This window comes from Carlito syrichta, unplaced genomic scaffold (assembly GCF_000164805.1).
Source record: "Carlito syrichta isolate Samal-C Ts95f unplaced genomic scaffold, Tarsius_syrichta-2.0.1 Scaffold314393, whole genome shotgun sequence".
NCBI lineage: Eukaryota > Metazoa > Chordata > Mammalia > Primates > Tarsiidae > Carlito > Carlito syrichta.
The window spans coordinates 1407544-1430184 of NW_007258489.1; positions in this window are offsets into that span (position 1 = coordinate 1407544).

The following is a 22641-nucleotide window of genomic DNA, read 5'->3' on the forward strand; positions in this document are numbered from 1 at the left end:
ATTGTCTCTTCCTTCTTCTTTCTGAACAAGTCACACTGGTTTATTAGCTGTGTTTTACATGGGATCAGCACTACTCGGGGCCTTTTCACATGACCTGAGATGATTTCCTTCCCCTGAGGTCATGTTTTTCTCCTGACACATCCTAGTCCTAGTCTTATTCATGATCTTCACTCAGGTCTCTGCTCAAATTTCACTTCCTCACAGCACCTTCTTTAATCCATCTATTTAAAATAGATGCCACTTATTCTTTTCCTGCTTTATTGTTTATAGTATTATATCTCTCTCCAACAATGGCATGTGATTTTTATGAGTGAGGAGAACTCCATCTGTCTTATACACTTAACTAGAATCATGACTTGTTTATAAGGATTTTGAAATAGTGAATGATAAAAGCATTACACAAAATACAATTATAAGAAACTCTCATTCATTTCTACTGAGAAGGGTATATTATTCCTCCATTTGAAAGAGTCACTGCATCCCAAGTAGACTGTAAATAATATTGGGTAAAGAAATGACAAAAGCCCAATGTTAGAAAAATATTGTGGGCATCTAATATATTTTCTCAGTCATTTTATAGAATAGAGGTAGAGGTGGGATTATAAATAGGAATATATAGAGAGAGGGATATAGATATATAGATATATATATGAATTAAAAACATTCCAATGAAAATTGTTTTGTCCTCACATAAGTGCTGGTTGTTCCTTGTTTTCCAATTCAAGAAAAAATTAAAATGAAGATAGAATGGAAAATCTGAGAAATTAAGGGATTCTGGATCAGCCAAGAAGTTCTAAATGAACTGAGCCAACAATCTGAATACAGTCACAAATAAGCTATTTTTCATCTAAGCCCTACTTAGAAGGAGCCTTGTTGAAACATCCTTTCCTTACCATACTCATGTCTTATACATAAATTCAACTGCAGAAATGCCCCCTTCAGCAGAGTTCTCATTTTAGGGGAAATGAGAACCTGATTTTACCCTTCTTCACTTCTCAGGATGATTTTAATAAAGACCAAATGAGAAATAACAATACTGAGCATTCATTTTTCTCTGGCCATGTCCAATTTAAAGAGTATTATATATCAAAAATATTGCAAGGATTTCTCAGTGTTCACTCCCTTTCTTGAGCATTATATTAACTACTTCTTTCTTCTCCAGTCAAGCATATCTGATAAAAAGTTTATTCCCTGAGTATGAAATTTTGATGTGATCTTAAAATGATAGACTCAACAAAAAAAGCAATCAACTTTAAACTCAAAATAACACAAACAGTAATGTCTCTGACTCTATACCTGAGCCTTTCTTCATCCCTGTATTAGTCAAGGTGTCGCTAGGCTATGCTACAGTATCCAATGTTTTCAAAATCACAGTGACTTAACAAAACAAATATTAATTTCTCACACATAACACTGTCCAAATAGGTTGAGAGAAGGCTTCCCTGTCCTCAGTGAGTCTGAGACCAAGATTAATGAAAACTTCATAATGTTGAAGATGTGCACTCTGACACGTGATTTTTATGTCAAGGAAAAGAAAACTGCATGTTCGCTGGCTGCCAAAACAAATTACCACACATTGGAGGCTTAAAACAACAGAAGTTCATAATCTCACAGTGTGGGTTATTAGAATTATTAAATCAAGGTGTTGGCACAATTGGTTCTGTGAGGGAAAATCCATACTATACTTTTGCCTTAGACTCAGCCTCTGGTGGTTATCAGTATTCTTTGACATTCTTGACTTGTACCTGTGTAACTCCAAAGTCTGCCCCTGTCTTCATATGACCTTCCCCTCTGCTTCCCTGAATCTAAAATTCTCAAATCCCCCTCTATTATATTATATTATATTAGTATATATGTATACACATACATATTTTATCTCATATATCCATGTATATTATTTTGCATATTATGGTATTATTATATGCTGTATGATACTATATCTAAACTTATATAACTTCCTCTCTATATTCAGAATGACTTTGTCCTGAGATTCCTATCTTAACTGTATCTGCAAAGCCCTTATTTTTAAATTGTATCACATTCATAGATCAAAGAATGAGGACTTGGACAAAGCTTTTAAAGGATATATTCAACCCACTAGAGTGACACATGTAGCTTCCACTTTCAGTCCACTGGCCCCAAGTTAACGTCAAAGGAGGCAAAAAGTCTCCCTGTGTGTGTTAAAGGGAGAAGAACTAAACACAATTAATAGAAATAATATCTTGCAAAGTTAGTTTTACAACTCAGAGACCTTGAAGTAGTGTTTGTCAGAGATGGGAGAGGAAAAAGAGAACAATTGGGTAAGAGACAAGGTGGGCTAAAGTAAAAAATGTAGAAATCATTATGAAGATCGGTTTTCAACAATTTTGTTTAAAAAAAGAATAGCATCTACAATTTTTATACAACTTTTAAAATAGCAGAGAACAATCAGTCTGTTTAAAGATTTTTTTCTCACTTCCCTGTTATATGCTGTTATGGATTGAATTGTGACCTTCTGAAATTTGCATATTGAAACCCTGACACCCAAAGTAATTCTATTTGAAGATAGGGCCTTTAAGTAGGTAATTAAAAATAAATGAAGCTATAAAAGTGGAGTCCTAATCTGACAGAGACCTGGTGTCCTTATAAGAAAAGAAAAAATACAAAGCAGTCTCTTTCTGTGCATGTATTCACAAAAATATCATGGAAGGACACAACAAAAGGCGTCAACTGCAAGGCAAGGGGAGAAACCTCACCAGAAATCAGCTCAGCTGGAACCATGATCTTGGACTTGCACTCATTATAACTGTAAGAAAATTAATTTCCATTATTCAGGCCACACCGAGACTGTGATATTTTGTTATGGCAGCCTAGGTAGACTAATATAAGTACCCTCATATCACATCATGTATCCGCCCATAAAAATTTAAAAGTCTACCTTAGCTACGTTTCTGCAATAAATTCTATAACTTTCTTATGGCTTAAAATATACTCAAACCTTACTTGGAGGGGTGTCTGTTGCATTGGAGAAAATATACATATTTTTAAGCAATGTTATCTATGCATTACTTTTTAAAATTCAATTGAATTATGGTAGCAATGTGCAGTGTGATGTTCACTCAACCGCACTTCCACCATTTTCTTTGACTGTCCTACCTGTCTCATGATGATGCTAGCATTCATTTCATTAATGTCATTTTTTGAGCTAACACCATATTAAAATGTGTATATATTTTTGGACATACATATGTGTATATACACATACACATATATATGTAATTTGGGGTTACTAGTTCGTCTTTTTAAAATCTAGTGTTTAAGTTAGATTTTTATATAATTTTTAACTTATAAATAAATTTTCTTGCATATCCTATTTTCGCAAATAGGTTTACTGAGGTATGAATAAACCACAAATTCTCAAAGCACACCATTTGGTCAGTGGATATAGAGACATTATGAAACAATTGTCACAATTAAAAAAGAAAGCATTTCCATTATTTCCAAGTTTGGTTGTTACCATCTATAATCCATTCATCCTTATAAACCCATCTCTAGGTGACCACTAATTTGCTTTTTATCACTGTAGATTACTTTGCCTTTATATCAATTTAAAATAAAGAAATTATGTAAAGTGTACTCTTTGTTGTCTAGGCTCTTCCCTCTTTATCATACAAAGGCATATCAAAAAAAGTATGACCCATTTAAAAAAAAACAACAACAAATTTACTGAAGTCACTCATGGAAGTCACTCATGGGAAAGCCCAGACATCAGAGTTATCAGAAGAAGACTTTTAAAAAAGCTTTTAAAAATATGCTTAAACAACTCAATAAAAAATAGGCAAAGAAGTAAAGTAGAAAAATACAAATAAAATGAGAATATTCATGAAGGCATAAAAATTATGTTTTAAAAAACTAAGTAGAAATTCTAGAGATGAATAGTATAATTATTGAAATGAGAAGTTCACCAAAGAGTTAAAAGTAAATTTGAGCAGGTAGAAGAAAGAATCATCAAACATGAATATAAGGCAATTAATGTTACTGAGTCCAAGCTATAGAAAGACAAAAGAATGAAGAAATGTGAACAGAGCCTAAGGGACTTGTAGAATGCCCTTAAGTAGAGCAACATATGCACTATAGGAATCTCAGAAGGAGAAGAGAGGAAGAAATGAACAGAAAGAATATTTGAAAAAATAGTAGCTGACAACTTACCAAATTTGATAAAATACATGAATCTAAAAATTCAAGTTCTCAAACAACTCCAAGTAGAATAAACTCATAGACAGTCACACTGAGGCACATTACAATTAAACCATCAAAAGCCCAAGACAGAGAATCTTGAAATTAAGGAAAATAAAGTGACTCAGCATATACAAGGGATTCTTAAAAGATTAACAACCGGGCAACCCCTTTGGGTCCCCTCTCACTGTGGGAGCTTTTCTGTCCTCTCAATAAATCCTTCTTTCTTAAAAAAAAAAAAAAAAAAAAAAAAAGATTAACAGCCAGTTTCTCATCAGAAACTATGACTATTTCTCATCAGAAATTATGGCTATGTTTCCATAAAAGACCAAAAATAGCCACAACAATCCTTAGCAAAAGAAACAAAGCGGGTGGTATCACATTTCCAGACTTCAAACTCTACTATAAATCTATAGTAAACAATATAGCTTGGTATTGGTACAAGAACAGGCATGTAGACCAATGGAACAGGATAGAGATTCTGGGAACAAAACCTCAGTTTCTCAACCAACTCATATTCAACAAAGCCTCCATCAACAACCACTGAGGACAGGAGACCCTACTCAGTAAATGGTGCTGGGCAAACTGGATGATCACATGCAGAAGACTGAATCAGGACCTCTACCTCTCACCATACACAAAAATCAGCCCTATATGGATCAAAGACCTAAATGTAAAACCTCAAACTACAAGAATTCTAGAAAAAAAACATAGTAAACACCCTTACAAAAATTGGAATAGGCCATCAATTCCTGATCAACTCTCCAAAAGCAAATGTCATGAAAGATAAGATTGATAAGTAGGGCTTCACCAAACTGAAAACTTCTGCAAAGCAAAAGAAATCATCAGGAGAGTGGGGAAACAACATACAGAATGGGAAAAAAATAGTTCCAACTGTAAAACTCACAAAGGCCTAATCTCCAGAATCTACAAGGAACTCAAACATGCTGGGGAAAAAAACCCTATTAAAAATTGGGCAAAAGATATGAATAGATACTTCTCAGAAGAAAACATACAAGCAGCCAACAGATACATGAAAAAATGCTCAGCCTCACTAATCATCAAAGGAATGCAAATTAAAACCACACTGAGACACCACCTAACTCCAGTCAGGATGGCCCTCATCAATAACTCAAAAAACAACAGATGCTGGAGAGGATGAGGGGAAAAGGGAACACTTCTACACTGTTGGCAAGAGTGTAATCTAGTTCAACCTCTGTGGAAAACAGCGTGGCAATTTTTAAAAGATCTAAAACTTGACCTTCCATACAACCCAGCAATCCCCTTCTGGGAATATATCCAGAGGAACTCAGATCATTCTACAAAAAAGATACCTGTACACATATGTTTACTGAGCATTATTCACAGTAGCAAAAACATGGAACCAACCATGCTGCCCATCGAAAGTGGACTGGACAAAGAAAATGTGGTGCATTTACATGATAGAATATTATACAGCCATAAAGAAAAACAAAATAGGAACTTCGCAGCAATCTGGATGGAATTAGAGTATATAATACTCAGTGACTTATCACAGAAACAAAGATCTGAATACTACATATACTCACTCATAAGCAGAACCTGAACACTTATCACAATACTATAAGAAAGGGATTGGCAGTAGTAGGACACTGCTGGGGGTGGGGCCGGTGTGCATAACATCAATAAGTGAACCAAACTTTACCTGTACAATTACCACTTATGTACTTAACCCTAAATTGGACCTCCCATCATTAAAATTTAAAATAGAAAAAAAATAAACTATGAAGGAAAGAAGGCAGTGGGGTGACATTGAAAATGTTGAAATAAAAATAACATATATTAATCAAGAATTTAACACAATAAAATTGCCCTTCAAAAGTGAAAGATAATATTTCCAAAAAATAAAATTTGAATGAATGTATTACCACTAGGCCAATCCTACAAGAAATGTGAAGGAAAATTTTCATATTCACATAAAAGGATATTAGACAATAACTCAAAGTCTTTACATAGGCAAATATGGAGGCAGAATTATACTCTTAATTCGTGTGGTTACTTTTGTTTTGGCAGGATGAAAAAGGCAAACAAATAAAAATATTGATAAATATATGTTACAAATTACACAATGTACCAGGATGTAATTTGTGATAGTAATAACATTCAGAGGAAAACAAAGCTTTATAAAAGCAGAACTTTCATTTGCTATTGAAGTTAAAGTTATTTCTAATTTGTTTAAATTAAATTAAGTCAGCTAATTTCTAATTTAACTTTCAAATCTAAAATCATTTAAATTAGATTGTTATAAATTTAGGATGTTAAATGTAAATCCATGGTAACCACAAAAAGGTCATCTAAAGATTACAAGCAAACGGAAATATGAGAATTAATCAATTCACACCAAAAAAATCTACTATACACAAAATATTTAATAACAAATGAAAGGAGGGACAAAAATCTAAAACAGAAAGCAAATGTTCAAATACTGTGAGTCTGTTCTCACTTATCAATAACTGCTTTAAATGTAAATTGTAATATCATATAAATTTAAAATGCAAACAGTTTAATCTTTCCAACTTGGCAGATATTGGCAGAATTTATTTTTCAAAAAAAAATCCAAGTACATACTTTCTATAAGGGACTTTCTTAGGATCTAAAGACACAAATAGGGTGAAAGTAAAGCATGGAGAAAGATATTCCATGCATATAGTAATCAGAAGACAGCTCAGGTAGCAATCTAATATCAGACAAAATAGACATTAAATAAAAAACTGTTATGAAAGACAAAGAATTTGCATATTTATTAAAAGGATACCTTTATTTTTAAAATTATAACAACTATAAACAAATATGCACCAGACAACAAAACTCAAAAATATATGAAGCAAATATTGAGAAAATTGAGAAAACAATAAAAAGTCCTACAATAATAGTTAGAAATTTTAACTTGCCACTTTAAATAATAGGTACAACATCTAGATAAAAGATCAATAAGGAAAGAGAACTTGAACAATGCTACAAATCAAGGAGACTGAGAAATCATATATAGACCACTTCACTCAACAATAGCAGAATAGAAACATTCGGTAGAATAGACCTTATGCTAGCCCAAAACTCAGGTCACAATGAATTTAAAATGATTGAAATTATATCTATCATATTCAACCACATGTGAATAAAGATTGAAGGAAATTACAGAAGGAAAACTGGAAAATTCACAAATATGTAGAATTTGAACAACATACAATAATAAATGCATTTAAAAAAATTACTTGCAAGGGAAATTAGAAAACACAGATACATTATAAAAATACAGTATAAGAAAAATAGAACTCAGAGGGAAATTTATAACCAAATTTCCCATTAAACAAGAAAAAAACTTAAATTAAAAACCTAACTCTATACTTTGAAGAACTAAAAAAAGAAAAGCAATTAAATACCAAAGTTAAGAGAACTCAGAATAGTCAAAGCCAGTCTGAGCAACAAGAAGAAAACTGGAGAAACTGACTTCAAATTATACTACAAAGTTATTGTAACCAAAACAATATGGTTCTGGCAGAAATAGATCTATGCTTTTACAATCAACTCATTTTTAACAAAGTTATCAAAAACATACATTGAAAAAGCACAGTATTTTTAATAAGTGGTGCCAGTAAAGCTAGATACACAGATGCAGAACAATAAAACTAAAGGTCTATCTCCCATCAAATACAAAAATTAAATCAAAATGGATTAAATACTTAAATATAAAATAGAAACTATGAGAAGAAAACATTGAGAAAACACTCCAAATATTGATCTGGGCGAAGATTTCTTGAGTAAGACCTCAAAAAAACAGTAAATCAAAGCACAAATGTACAAATGTGATCACATTGGGCTAAAAATCTTCTGCACAGCAAAGAAAACAATCAACAAAGTGAGTAGACAACAGATTAGGAGAAAATATTTTCAAACTACTTATCTGACAAGAGATTAATAACCAGAATATTTAAGGAGCCCAAATAACTCAGGGAAAATTAAATAATTTGACTTAAAAATGGACAAAAAATCTGGATAGACATTTCTAAAAGAATACATACAGATGGCCAACAGATATATGAAAAGTGTTCCACATCTCTCTGGCTAAATGTGGTGACTCAAGCCTGAAATTCCAACACTTTGGGAGGCCGAGGCAAAAGGATTACCTGAGTCCAGGGGTTCAACACCAGTCTGAGCAACTTGGTGAGGCCTCATCTCTACAATACATCAAAAATTTAACTGGGCATGGCGGTGCGTGCCTGTAGTTCCAATTACTTGGAAGACTGAAGTGGAAGGATCGCCTGATTTCAGCAGGTCAAGGCTGCAGTGGCCATGAACATGCCACTGCACTCCATCCTGGTCGACAGAGTGAGACTACAACTCAAAAAAAAAAAAAAAAAGATAAAAATAGAAAAATATTCCACATCTCTAATTGCAGGGTGATGCGAATCAAAACTACAATGTGATATCATTTCACCTCAGTTACAATGACTTTTAACAAAAAATAAGCAATAACAAATGGCAAAATAATGTGGAGAAAAGTTGTGTGCATCTTATATACTGTTGTATTACAAACCTTATGGAGAATAGTATGAACACACTTTAAAGAACTAAAAACAGAATTCCAATATGATCCCACAATCCTACTGCTAGGTATATATTTGAAAGAAAGGAGGTCTGTATACCAAAAAGATATCTTCACTGTCATGCTTATTACAGCACTATTCACAATAGCTGAAATACAGAACAACCTGTGCCTATCAATAGATAAATGAACAAAGAAAATATGGTACATATACACAATGAAATATTATACAGTCAGAAAAAGAATGAAACTCCGTTATTTGCAACAACACAGATGAATCTGGAGGACACTGTGTTAAGTGAAATAAGCCAGGCACAGAATGCCAATATCACATGTTCTCATTCATATGCAGGAGCTAGAAATAAAAGCATTAAGGAAATAGAGAAAGTAATGATAGTTGCCAGAGTCTGGAAATGATAGTAAGGCGAGGGAAATAAAGTGGAGATGGTTAAGGGATACAAAATACAATTAGAATTAACAATCTTTAGTATTTGGTAGCACAATAAGGTGACTGTAATTAATAATTTATTGTATCTTTTAAAATAACTAAAAGAGTAGAATTGAAATTTTCCTAACACAAAGAAATGTAAACACTTGAAGTGTTTGCTGTTTACCCTGATTTAATCACACATTGTATGCCTGTATCAAAACAACCCATGTACCCCCATAAATATATACAACTATTATGTATTCATAATATTTAACAATATCTTTTAATTTTAAAAGTATTAGCGTATCATGAATTATAAAGATTAAAGTAGAGATAAATACAATAAAAAATAGAAATGCAATAAAGAGAATTAATGAATTCCAAAGTTTATTCTTTGAAAAGATTAACAAAGTTGACAAAGCTTTAGCTAGACTGACAAAGAAAGAGAGAAGATGCAAATAAATGCAACTAGTAATGAAAGTGTAGACATTACTATTGACCTTACAGAAATAAAATACATTATAAGGCAATATTAATAACAATTGTACACCAACAAATTAGATAACCTAAATAAATGGGCAAATTCCTAGAAACATAAAAATTATCTAAACTGACTCAAGAATTAAAATTTTAAAAATACTCACTTGACCTGTAAATAAGAAGATTAAATCACTAATCAAAACCTCCAAGAAAGCCAGGCTCGGTGGCTCAGCCTGTAATCCCGCGCCTTTGGGAGGCTGAGGTGAGTGGATTGCCTGAGCCCGCGGGTTCAAGACCAGCCTGGGCAGCGAGACCTCATCTCTACAATAAATCAAAAAATCAGCCGGGCGTGGTAGCGCATGCCTGTAGTTCCGGCTACTTGGAAGGCTGAGGCAGAAGGATCGCCGGAGCCCAGCAGGTCGAGGCTGCAGTGGCCAGGAGTGGATAGACATTGGGCGACAGAGTGAGACCCCAACCCAAAAAAAAAAAAAAAACCTCCCAGAAAGAGAAGTTCAGGACTTGATAGTCTCACTGGTAAATTCTACCAAACTTTAAAGAAGAATTAACCCAATCCTTACCAGACATTTTCAAAAAATAGAAGGGGAATGAATACTTTCTAATTCATTCTATATGCCAGTATTATCCTAATACAAACTCTAGATAAAGACATCATGAGAAAATAAAATTGTACATAAATATTTCACACTAATACTCCTTATAAATAGAGATGCAAAAATTCTCAAAATATGAATTCAATGACATAATCAAAGAATTAGACATAATAAGTTGGAATTTATCTCAGGAATGCATGGGTGTAATCAATCAATGTAATACATCACAGCACTAGAATAAAGGAAAAAAAATTACAGTCATCTCCATTGATGCAGAAAAAGATTTCTACAAAAATTAAACATCTTTTCATGATTTAAAAAACTCAGGAAAATGAAAATATTCATTTACAGATTCAATCAAATCCTTAACACCTTTTTCTTTTCTTTTCTTTTCTTTTTTGCAGAAATGAAAAAGTCAATCTTCTGATTCATACAGAATTACAAGGAGTCCCAAATATCCAAAACATACTTAAGAAGAACAAAATTAAAAAACTCACACTTCCTGATTTCAAAACTTACTGCAAACAGCAATAGTCAAAACAGTGTGGTACTCATGTAAGTATAGACACGTAAGCTAATGTAAGAGAACTAAGAGTCCAGAAATAAATTCTTACACTTATGCCTATTGATTTTTGACAAGGGACACAATCCATTCAATGGAGAAATAATTATCTCTTCAAAAGATTTTGTTGGAATAACTGAGTTTTCACATGTATAAGAAAGCAGTCAGACCTCTCTCTCTCATCCTATACAAATATTAACACAAAATGGATCAATGACCAAAATATAAGAACTAAAACCACACAACTCTTGGAAGAAAACACTAAGAAAAATTTTTAGAACTCTTGATTTAGAAATAAATTATTAGATATGATATCAAAAGCACGAGCAGCAAAAGAAAAATAGGTCAATGTCATTAACTTAATTTAACTATTAAAGCCTATTTTTCTGTGTATTGATGAACATTATGAGGAAAGTGCAGAAACAATCTACAGAATAAGAATAGTATTTGTAAATCATATATCTGCGAAGGGTCTACTATCAAATATATGAAGTACTCCCACAACTCAACAACAACAACAAAATCTAGTTAAAAAAATGGGCAAATGGCAAGAACAAACATTTTTCCAAAGAAGAGAGCAAATAACCACTAAACACATAAAAAATGCTCACATCATCAGACATTTAGGATATGCAAATGAAAGTCAAAATGAGATACCATATTGCACCTACTAGAATGACTACAATTTAAAAAAATAAGAAAATTACAAGTGTTAACAGAAACATGAAGAAATTGGAACACTTGTACCTTGCTAGTAGAAATATAAAATAATTTAGCACAGTGGAAACAGTATGGTAGTTTTTTGAAAAGCTAAATATAAGAATACTATAAGGCCCAGTAATTCCACTCTTAAGTATATACCCCAAATAGTTGAAAATTGGAACTTAAAATGTGTGTATGCCAATGTTCATTGCAGCATTATTCACAATAACCCAAAGATGGAAATAATTCAAGTTTTTATCAACAGACAGATAGTAAAATGTGGTATGCACATAAAATGGAATATTATTCATCCATAAAAAGGAATGATGTCTGACATATGTGCAAGGTGGATGAATGTTGAAAACATTATGCTAAGTGAAAGAAGCCATATACAATAAAAAAATTATGATGCTATTATATAAAATCTCTTAAATAGGCAGCTTCAAAGAGGCAGAAATATAAGAGATTATCAGAACCCGAAGAGATGGCAAAGGGGGAGTTATTGTTTAGTCATATTTGGGGTGATGACAAGGCTTTATAAATAAATAGTGGTGATGGCTGCACAACATGGGAAATAGAAGCAATGTCACTGAATTCTACACTTAAAAATAATTAGTATAGAAAATTTTACATTTTACCATAATTAAAAATAAAGTCAATACTTTATACTCTCAAATGCTTATTTGTTTAAAACATTTTTATAATAGGGCTGGCATCAGAAACTGTATTTTAAATAATAATGTCACTGAAATATTTTATGTATTACATATATTTCATAGCCCTAGAGTTTTTTTTCTACTTCTTTTCTATGGCAGATGATGAACAGTGGTCATGTGCCCATTATCATATCATCTACAATTTATGAAGTAATGGAATTTTGCAGTGCCCAATACAACAAAACAATAGTCAAATAAACACTTGCTTGTGTGACCAGTGCATTCCCAGATGCTCGCCTTTTAATGAATAAGAATATATAGCAATGCAAGGCCTTCATGATGCATCAATTACTTTGACATATTTATATATTTTTGTGATTACACTTATTTTGTTGTATATTTTTATACAAAAATGATGCCTACATTTTCATTGTAGATAACTGGAACATTAGACAAAACAAATACTCCCTCCCTACAACTAAACTTTCACCACCAATGTCACTTCTCAGATAAAAAAAAAGTCACTGTTTTCAGTCAGCTGTTTACTCTTCCTGACATCAAAATACAATGCCATATTGAGAGATGGTGTGGGGAGGAGTGGAGTAGAAGAGGTTGAGTATTCTTATAACATTATGGTTATTTGATTAATTTTATGCAATGCTATCCAAAAGCAGCTGGAAAGATCTATTGTATTTTGGAGTCCTGCTGCAGGTACTGGTCATTTTAACCACATTAGTTTATTGAATGCAGAAAATCTTCAAGGTGTAAATTGCTATTCCTATTTGAATATGTGAAAATTGAGGAGATCAAGTGAATTTCCTATGACCACATAGCTAGTAAGTAACAGAACCAAATCTTTCTGATTCTATTCCTTATGTTTGTCAAACTGCCCCCACAATAATCTGAAAGGCATGCCAGAACAAACAGCTCATAACTAAGAGCCTATTCTCATATTAAGAACAAACTGGAATGAAGGGTGCACCAGACAAAGAATGCTTCTTCCACTCTTATAATAGTTCTAACTCTAGAAATACGTTTCAAGGTGTTGTTTTTTGCTTACTTTAACTGAAGACAGATTTTTGTAAGGCGTGGTTTTCTGCGACATTAACAGTGGTGACTGTGTAGTGGAAACGGTCTATAAATCTAGCTTCTTCATCAATGTACAGTGATAAAATAAGATAGTGAGGATAGATAGGAACAGGAGAAATCAGTTCTAGCTATTTTATAATCTCCAATAGACAAAAGAAAATGTGGAGTTACTTTCCATTTGACTAGAATTGGCTAAGGATTTTAATCATACTCATTTAACAAAGAAGATGGTATCTTACCTAGTCAATGAGAAAATACAAAAAGGCTTAAGCCAAATTGATCACGCTATGATTCCCCAGGTCTACACCGCTCCGTGCATGACAGAAGCTTCTGACCGTCACTAACTGGATCAGCATAGCAGTGTCTTTTTGGTTTTCCAAAATCTGACTTATCTCCAACACAGTAATGTCGAATCTCCTGATCAGAAAAATTTAACCAAGAATTAAATCAGCAGTGATCTCTCTTCTAACTGTGCCCCTAAACAGGTCGAGTTTACTTCTGTTCCACCGAGCTGCTCTATATGCTTCAGCGTAGGAGGGACTTTTAGTGGTTAGTATTAGATTGATTGGGTTAGAGTAGCTTACACAGTAGCACTTGCTTGGAACACACTGAGTGCTTCTAGAAAGAACATAGTAGGGAGATTCAATTATTCTATTAACCAGAGTGAATTTATTTGAATTTTCTGATTAAACCTCACCTACCAGGTTAGGAAGGCTAGAATTCCCTTTTGTCTATAGTGCTCAATTAATATTTTTTAACAGGAAGCACAATTTATTCAGAAGAAAACAAGCTTCCAATCTGTAGTAGTTCTTAAAGAGCATATATATTCACTAGAACTACAGGTAGTTTCTTGTTTCTTTTGTTTTGTTTTAGACATGTTGTCATATTCAATAGCCCAAAACTCTATATCCCCTCAAAATAATTTCTAATTTAGTGGGTCTCCAAGGCTCTGAGATGTCAGATACTAATAGAGAACCAAACTTTTGGTTCAAAAAATGCTTTGTTAAGATAAAAGTGTACTTTTTTTTCATATCTGATCTAGTCTACAATTCTAATGAAATATAAGACATAATGGTCAGTCATTTTATCATTAATTAGTTGCAGAGACAGTTCTTTTTTTAAAGAAGAAAAGCTTCTATTTTCCTTTACTATTTGTCTGTAGTAGCCATCACATAGCTTAAGTTAATACTTAATTGCAGAGACCATATTAGCCTACATTGTTATATTTGTCTAATTTTTACACTTCACTGATTTTCTTATTTTTACTTGAATGGTATCATTGTATTTGTATTGCATTTTGTTTTTCTATTATGTCACTTCAAAGATAATTTTGAAAGGGTTGAATTATAAGTAATAAAGTAAATGTCTAGTATGCTACCATTTCTAAAAGGAAAAATCATTAGCAATATTTAATAACCTGCATAAAATAGAAAATGTACAAGAATTAGTGAATCATTAAGAGTAGATTAAATAATTAATGCCACTTTGAACAGCACAGTTATGAGTGTCTGTATCTAATTTAGAATAGACATATTTTAAAACATTATACCTCCTTGCCCTGTGATAGAACACCCTTCAATTTCCTACGTTGAGCAGTTCAAACCTAAGAACAAGAAATAGGCAATGCCAAGTCAAAGAGCAAAACTTTGAGTATTTTGGGAAACAATATTTATTAAAAAGGGAATTTTTGTCTTCATCGATGGCAATTATCATTAAACAAATAATAGCAATGAAAATACCTGGATGGCTTAATTTAGTGTAATAACTAATCCAGTACCTCAGTCCTTTAGCTATTATTTTAAAACTTAATTCAAAAAGCTAAAACAATAAATATACCATAAAAAAGATTTCTTTATAAAAATTCAAGTAATATCATTTGAATAATCATTCTGGAATAGATTAAGAAGAGTTTTTCCACATTGTGGAGGACTCCTTTTTAATACAGTTAATTATTGTATTTTTTAAAAGATATTATGACTGACTGTCTTCTCTTCTGTCTTCCAATTATTTGGAGTAAGGGAGCAAAAAAGAAGGAAAAAAGGCAACCAACTGGCGGTTTCTGGTCTTACGGCTATATTCAGATGCCTACTTTTTCACTTTAATGCAAGTTACACACAATGCCAAGAAAGCCCCTACTCACTTTACCCCTTATTCATTGTTCCTTCCTCTGGTAGCAGACACTCATCGTCCATTCATTGCCTCATTATGTGCAAAGTCCAGATTGCTGCTTCTAGCATAAGGAAGAAGAGCACATTTGAAAAAAGCTTTCTCGATGACAAGGCTTTATTTCCTCACACCATCATTTAAAAACCTTTTAAAGAGCAGTCTGGGCCTCTGATGGTAATGTCTTGCCTAACAATTAGTGGTGGAGGTGCTGAGCTTTAAAAGGCTTTTAAATTATGTTAGGAAAGGTCTTCCTACAATGACTTTCATTATGCAGGGTAAAGTCCACATACTCCATCCATTTCTGGGGCACAACTACTAGGCTCTTCTTTGGGAGTCAGTCACAAAGATTGGCAGCTTGAAATTTGCTAGACACAAGATTTTCAGTATAGCATAGCTGCAAAATGATAACCAATTTCATATGGAAATTGCCTTTTATCTTTTTTGTTTGAGTGGACTAACAAGCAAACTTCAAAAGTTTCTTAGATTTGATTTGTGCTTATCTGAAGTATATCCAAGGGCATCTGCAAGACTTTGAACCACAAAATAAAGTAGAATCTTTTTCTTCAGTAAGAGACCTAAAGGACTGGAAACCTCAGAACTTGCCCCAGATGCATCCCTGACAGTGCAGTGGCTAGCACAGAGATTTGCCTCAACTCTAAGCTACTGCAGCACCTGCGGAAAAGAAATACATTCCACCAAAGATGGGAAGCAGCTAAAAGTGACCAAGTAGTTCACAAGCAAAACCAGTTCTTTTTATAGACTGTCAGAAATTCTCAGTCACACAAGAAAATGTGCCCCCAACTACAGTAATGCTGATTAGAACTCAAACTTCAGATAGAGAAGGGTGACAGGTGTAGATTATACACTTGAATCATAGGTCTTTGCATCTCATTTTTTACAGTGATGTTTTCACTTTACTTAGAAATATAACTAAACAATGTTCTGAGTGCAGTCATGTGTCTCTTAGCAATGAGAATGCATTCTCCTGTTCAAGTACTAACCAGGCTCGGCCCTGCTTGGCTTCTGAGTTCAGAGAAGATCAGGAGCATTCAGGGTAGTATGACCACAGACAACAGTGAGGATAACTTTTGAGAAACATTGGGCTATTTTGTCCTTGTGAAAACTTCACAGCGTGTATTCAACCTAGTCGGTACAGCCTACTACACACCTAGAATATATGGTATAGCCTATTTTTCCTAGATTACAAACCTGTATAGCATGTTACTGTACTGAACACTTTAGATAATTGAAACACAATGGCTCATGTTACATTTGTGCAACTAAATATAACTAAACATAGACTATGTATAGTTTTATAATTACATGGAATGACTGTCATATATGTATTTCAACCTTGACCAAAACATGATTATGCAGCACATGCCTGCAATTGGAAATGTTAAAAGTAGATATGAAAACTGGCTTTACAGTCTAAATGCAATGCACTTAATTCTCTTTTGTTAATGATTATAAATTTGATTCCAAAAAGAAATACAAAGATCCCAACTGACTCTGACTCCTTAGCTGAATAGCATTGAGAAGAAATGGATGCCAGAAGAACTCAAATCACTCTATGAAAAAGATACCCGCACATGTATTTTTATCACAGCATTGTTCACAGTAGCAAGGTGATGAAACCAACCGCTCTGCCCATCAAAAGAGGACTGGATAAAAAAATGCGGTACATATACACAATGGAATATTATGCAGCCATAAAGAAGAACAAAATCATGAATTTCACAGCAACCTAGATGGAATTAGAGTTTATAATACTGTGTGATCTTTCACAGAAACAAAGATCTGAGTTTCACATGCTCTCACTCCTAAGTGGACCTTGAACAACTACCACAATACTATAAGAAAAGGATGACGGTGGTGGGAAACTATGGGGGGGCAGGGAGTTGGGATTAATGGTAGTAGATATCTGCCTGGGGAAGGGGAGGGGCACACCTCATCAACAAGGGTAACTTCACAATGAATATTTGTATACTTAACCCTTAACTGTACCCCACAATTTTAAAATAAATTAAAAATAAAAAAGCCAAAAAAACAAAGTTGTTGTTTTCAAGGGGAATTAATCCCAAAATCCAATGCCTTTATCAGACAACAGACTTCAACCCAGATTGCCATTATTTTTCATCATTCATAAGACCTTCTAGAGTTCTGGGTAATACAATGCTATCTCTCTTTCTACTACCAGCCTCCCAAACTAAGGCATCATTTTCTCTCTGATTGGTTTATTTCAGAAGACCTTTTCTAGGCAAAACTGACTTTCTAAACCTGCCTGCCAATTTCTGAGTTTTATTTGCTTTGCTAGGTTTATACTTAGGGTTCAGGGAATAATGGTAAGGCAGATATGTTAAGAAATACAATACAGCGAAGCAGTGTTCTAGGCACTGGAATGTATAAAGAGGAAAGTTCTCGATTAGCATGTCAGAGAGAGCTATGGATGAGAGAGGGAACTATTCACATGGAATACACTAACGGGCCTGGAATTTCCAGAATGAGTAGTAATTATCTAGGAGGTTGCACTGGCAGATAGTTTCTGGCTAAGGAAATAGTACATAGGTAGAAAGCACATACTGTGATTTAGAAAAACAAACTGATTGGAGAGTAAGAGGGAGCGAGAGAGAATGACAAAATTGCTACTAGATAAGTACAGCAGGATCCAGTGTGGGAAAAAAAGTCTTGTATGATCTGCTGAGAGATTTGGACTATATTCTAGAGCAATGTTTCTGAGTCTGCCATCCATTTTATCATCAAAGTCAGATTTTTTTTTTCAAGAAAGAGGATATCTATATTGCACAAAGACAATTATGAGGGTTGTTTAGATAATGCAAATGGGAGGGAAACATTTGAAGAGGAGACTAGCAAGCAAGTCTTTAGAAGAGATAAAGGAAACAATAACAAGGTCCAGCATTAGTGAAATATTCCCAGGGGAACAGACTCGAGATCTGAGAGATATTTCTTAGGCAAAATCAACTCAGTATATTAGTCAAATTGGAGATAATGGAGTAGAGAAACATTTGATTAAAATGATATAATGAGGACATTTGATTTTAAATGACATAAAGAGGAGTAACAGGTTATCAAGGCTTTGGTTGTCCAAATTACTCTGTCTCTGGGAGTGTAAAATGCTGAGGGTTTGATTAAATAATTTTCACCAGATTTGAATAGGAGCATAGTCATTGTAATAAAGAGCAAGAAATGACACTAGTCACAGCAGGGACGAAATCCAAGTACCCATCATGGAAACACAGGACACTTGCAAGAGCTTTGAAATGAGGAGACAGGTTTCAAAAAGAAGGCTGAGAATGGCATCGAATACATTCTTCTCCTAGTTGGTCTAAATAAGCCACATTTCAACATAGGCCAAAGGAGTGTCTCGGAGCAGAGTGATAAACACACCCTAAACTTTGTCCTATAGCATTTAGATCATTAAAAAACATTTTCCAGGTAAAAAAAATTGGTGAAGGTAAGCACCAACAATTGGTACTTGATACAGGGTCTTTTAATGTCAAAACAATATTGATGGTATGATTTTTAAATTTTTTGTGTAAAATTTTTTCCTGTGAAGAAATACAATATTTAGCAATTTTATTAAATACAACTATAGAAAATTATTTTTAAAAGTAAATAGCCAGAAACAGCTGCTATTAATATTTTGTTTTGTTCCCTTTTTATGCATAGATGTAAACTATTTTTACACACAAAACAGTACATCCTAAGTATGATGTTTGCTTTCTGTCATTTTTCATTTAACATTTTGCTTTCCCATATTATAAAATATGTGAGTCCTCATTTCCCATCCTTTTCCTTGTCTTTTAAACTAATATTGGCTCAAACATCAAATTACTTACAGTAGAAAATCTAACAAATGCTCTTTATATTTCTGGAAATTCTTTTTCCAGGACAACCAATTTCTGCTTCCAGTAAATTCTTGATATCGCCTCTGCATTTTGCTACTCTCAAGCACTTTCACTTTTCCATACAATATTGCTCTGAACAACCTCCAATAAATTTATTTAACAATTTTCCAACTCAACATTCTGTGACTATATTCTTTATTGAAGATATAACCCAACAGAAGGAAATTACAATGTTGGTCAGTACAATACAATATATATAGTTGAATATTAGATATTCCAGTTCCTAGAGTTTCCTCAACTGTCAAGATATTTTATTAATCCCAACCATTATCTTCACTGGAGTAAATCTACTGCTTGTCGTTAAAACAATATTTTTACTACAGATATAAGGATAAACAAATACCCATTTTTTTCGAATGGAAGGACATTTGCACCATAGCATCAGACTGATATAAAGAAAAAGTTTAAACAGAATCCAATAATTCCAGTAATTGAGGCTTTTATGGGTGCTTTTGGAGTATCATAGAAGATTTAGGGTGCTTTTGGAGTATCATTTAGCTCAGCTTGAGTGACCAGTCTGAATCTGATGAAATGACTAGGATTTATCCAGAGAAGCAAACGGGGAGAAGGGCTAACCATGTAAGAGGGCAGCATGAGCAAAGATGTAGGAGCAAGAGATCATCTGGTGTTTCTAAGAGGCTAAACTTAGCTAAACCATGTGAATATTTAGAGGTATGGGGAGAAGAGAAAAGCGAAAAGGTCACAGAAGGCCTACTGTGTCATGTGAAGGTGTCTGTGACTCTTGCTGAGAATGAGAAACCCTCAAAAAAGTTGTGAGAGGAAAGCAACATGTCTGCATTTTAGCAGCAACATGATGGAGTATGCATTTGAGGGAGGCAGGACTGGAGGCAGGAATGAGAAACTAAGGCAGCAGCTATTTCAGACAAGGGATGCCCCTGAACTGAAGCAGCAGTGACATAGAAAGAAGCCAAATAGCTGGGGATATACAACTGACAATGTGGTACATGAATGGATGTTCAGAAAGAATTCATTTAAGACAACTGATGAATGGAAGAAATAAAGTTGACAAGATAGTGGAGAAATTTTCTTTCTTGGTTAGTAGACTGCAAAACTGCCCTGGAAGATACTTTCTTTTGCTTCCATCTAGGAGGCTGAGATCAATTTAAGTTATTTATAATCCCTACAAGACATTTGGAAGCCCTTTCAACCATTTAAAAAGTCATTTCTCTTTTAATGTTAGATTCAAAATAAAATTTTTTTCAGTTGATATGAGTGGGGTAATCATGGAATGTATATACATTTTTCCTAGGACTTTTATACTTAATCCTGACTACATGTGTGATAGCACAAGGCATCCATGCTGCTATGCATCCTACAGATGACCCAGCATAGTTAAAATATTTTTATTCTCCCTGACTTTTATCACCTCTGATGGGACCCTCACTTACATATTCCCTTTCATTTTTCATTATTTTTTCCAGGAGAAGATATGCCTGAAGCACTTTCTGTGCTCATACAATCTCTTCTTTCAACTTCATATCTCTCTGAGAAAAAAACTTTCATAAACTAGGTTATACAAGAATATCTCAGATGTAAATGTCAATAGAAAAGAGAGGTACTGCAACTTGGGAAACCAATCTTTAAAAATACCCACTGCAGTTTCTTTGCAAGCATGAAGTCGGTTTCAGATTCCAGTGTAATTACTCAGCAAATGCACTTTTGAGAAATGAAACACCTCAAAACTTACCATCACATGAAAGAAGACTCAAAGTCAATAATACTCAGAAAAATGCAAATTAAGACAAGATATCCCTGACAAATGCTAGGAAAATGGAAAATGTCAAGTATAGATGGGAATTTGCTGCTTTAGGAGGCGTCTGCTCTGCTGGAAGTGTAGGTTGGGCGTCCATGCTGAAATACAAGCTGGCATATGGAGTTCGTAAATACATGCTGACCCTGTGACTCAGTGCTCATGGTGTATGCACATAGCCCCAGATTACACCGCAGGCCACTCAGCTCTATACACAGCAGTGCTTGTGCTGGTAGGGAATCTAGAATACAACCTGGAAGTCCAAAACTGTACGTGGAGCAGTAAAATGTGGAATGTGTTATGTTGTAATTAGAAAAATAAAATTAGATGCACACATCATACTCAGACAGACCTTAAAAACATAGTATTTTAGTGAAAAATGCAAAACAAAAAAGGTATATTAATAATACTATTTACGTAAACTAAAATACATCACACCTAAAATAATGCATATTTTGCAAGAACATATGTAATAAAGACAAATGAAACACACTAAGTACTTAACTATGTGGAAGAAGCTATGAAACTTGAATTGGGTCAGAGAATAAAGGAAAATAGACACATTTATGTCAAAATTGTCATTTCTCTGACTCTCTGTAATTTTTCGGTCTTTGATTCCTGACTTCCCTTCACTTTTCCTTTCCATTATGTAATACCAAGAGTTTCTCTCAAATATAGAAATAAAACTTTGAAGAAAATATGTATTCAAAATGTGGAAAGAGAAATAAGTTAGAACACATACATTATGGTCATGGAGGCATATGTTGTAGAAATTGTAAAACCATGACTGATCTGTTTTAATGTTGAAAGTTGTTTTCACCAACTACAAGGAAGTAGATATTTATTAGTCAGTCAATTTCCAGTGTATACTAGTATTACCTGCAAAGCAATTTTGACCATAACAACAACCCAGGTTGCTTGTCAAGTACAGATTTCAAACATTCCTCTTAGTTTTCTGATTATTGGGATTCAAGAGATCCAGGGAATAAACAGGAATCTGTACTTTTGATAAACACCCCAAGAAATCATATGAGCAGGCAAATTGGTAAATAACTGTCAAACTCATTCAAAACATTTCCCCCCTTACTAGCAGGAAGTAGTTATTGGCTAGTGCAGCTTTATCATGAAAAGAATAACAAAAAAGAGAGCTACCATCTATTGATTCACTATTCTTAAACAATTCTTTTGAAATTTTGGTACTCAAAGAGATCTTCTACAAAATTCCTTAAAAGAGTTGAGCCAGTTATTAATGCATGATTGTACTTGCTACAAGTAAGTTAGTTTAACTGATTGTAGGCATAGAGAAAATAAACAGAAGTTAATGCCATTATACTTTAACAAGGAGAGAGGGAGAGCGAGAAAGAGAGAGAGAGAGAGATACTGACTGTATGGATTTCTTCTTTTTAAAGTTTCAGTTAAAAAGATAGTTAAGCATAGCACAAGTTTTT